Raw genomic sequence first — 1,226 nt, forward strand, 5'->3', positions numbered from 1 at the left:
CTAAAAAAATTCCTGCTGCAGGTTCACTATACTTTTCCTGCCTGTGTGAAGCCTTTTGAACTCACAGCTGAATGTGATCCTCACCCATGTTATATTCTCCTGCATGTTTTATAACAGGCACTGCATGAGAAAATGTAGAAACAACCCAGTGTCCAAATTAATTTCAGAAAATCAGAGAGGAGTGCACTACTCTGAAAATCTTTATGTAATACACACACACACACACACACACACACACACACACGCACACACATATATATATGTGTGTATATATATAAGCAGGGATTATTTGAGGACAAATTAAAAATAGCCTTGAAAGTGACTCTGGGCTTTAATCTCCCATGTGATGTTACATCATACATGATGAGAAGGAAATACCTCCAGGCCCTAAATAAACCTATTATCATTTAATCTCGAATGGGTTATTTTGAATTCCAAAGAAAATACATCTTTTGTGCACTTGCACAGCACAGAAGATCACTCTGGATCTCCAAGTCTTTCCAGAGGCTTAGAAAACCATAAAAAGGGAAAGAACAGCCAGGAGTAGGCTGCTGAAGAACAGCAGGCTAAGCTGCCGAAACAGAAATCTGTGGTGGTGGGACAGCATCAGCTGGACATGAGATGTGGGCAACAATTTGGGTTTCTGCCAGATTCCTTTTCCCACAAAAATATACCAGAGTGGTGGTGCCTTTCTCAGAGGATGTAAGCATCCCTGCAATGTCCTGTTTGTTCCAGGGGAGTGAGGGGGACAGGGGTTAGGTCTGAGCAGGCCACGTCCCCTCGCTCCCTCTACTGGGAGCTGCCATCCTCGGAAGTCAGATTTCCCTTCTTCCCGTCAACATTCCCGTGCCATCTGCTTTCCTGTACTGCCCTGGTGCTTGTGGTGAGTGCTTGAATTTTTTATTTTTTTTTAACTAATTACTATACTGAAACTTAAAAGGAAGCTTTTCTCTTTCTTTCTTTTTTTCTTTTATTTTGGTTTGCTTTTTTTAAGTAGGTAACAATGTCATCCTGCATCACACAGGAAAGAGTGACTTGTTCAGCATATACAATGTACCTCTTTGAAACACACATCAGCCTTTGACTCCACTTGTGAACAGCCCCCCCCCGCCCCTTCCAAGGAGGACAGAGAACACAGACACACTGCCTGCTACGCTTATCTATGTAGACAGACACATGAGGAAGGAAGAACACAGCTACAGGGGTGAAAATTTAATCCATCATCA

Source organism: Pseudopodoces humilis, chromosome 6 (genome assembly GCF_049639895.1).
Source record: "Pseudopodoces humilis isolate 2021_Gansu_Grassland_sample_001 chromosome 6, ASM4963989v1, whole genome shotgun sequence".
NCBI classification, from domain to species: domain Eukaryota; kingdom Metazoa; phylum Chordata; class Aves; order Passeriformes; family Paridae; genus Pseudopodoces; species Pseudopodoces humilis.